Below are 359 nucleotides of genomic sequence, written 5' to 3'. Positions count from 1 at the left end.
TGGTCTCCATCTTGTCTCTGGTGGGTTGTGGCCTCCAGCTGGTGGCTGCTGGGCTCCTCACTCACAGGTACGGGGGTCAGAGTTCCCGCATCGACAGATGGATCTTGCTGTGGCTGTTCTATGATGTCATCGTCCACCTGACGCTGGTAGGAGGACATTCTTCTCCCCTCTGCTGTGGTGTTTTCACTTGGCCTTCCTCCACCTCTTCACTCACTGACCTTTGACCTGTGGCCAGGGTCCTCCTTCTACTCCTTCCTTTTAACCCCTTGTGCTGCACCTGGGTTCTCTTTTAGATCCCTGGCTAAGTTGGAATACCTTAAAACTGTAGTTCCTACTTCCTGTCCCTGTAATTCCTGTTC

General features: G+C 52.9%; 1 protein-coding gene across 1 annotated transcript in view; it reads left to right on the top strand.

The window, feature by feature from the left end:
* The first annotated feature begins 6 nt into the window (after positions 1 to 6).
* The window catches only part of ebpl (emopamil binding protein-like), an 8,754-nt gene continuing 8,401 nt past the window's right edge, over positions 7 to 359 (top strand). Inside the window, exon 1 of the mRNA XM_015401410.1 lies at positions 7 to 146. The gene's annotated coding sequence lies outside the window, so the exon portion shown is untranslated. The remainder of the gene's footprint in view (positions 147 to 359) is intronic.

Source organism: Cyprinodon variegatus, unplaced genomic scaffold, assembly GCF_000732505.1.
Source record: "Cyprinodon variegatus isolate N-32 unplaced genomic scaffold, C_variegatus-1.0 Scaffold1216, whole genome shotgun sequence".
Lineage (NCBI taxonomy): Eukaryota > Metazoa > Chordata > Actinopteri > Cyprinodontiformes > Cyprinodontidae > Cyprinodon > Cyprinodon variegatus.
The sequence above is the reverse complement of the archived record's forward strand: the minus strand, read 5'-3'. Positions and strand labels throughout refer to the sequence as shown.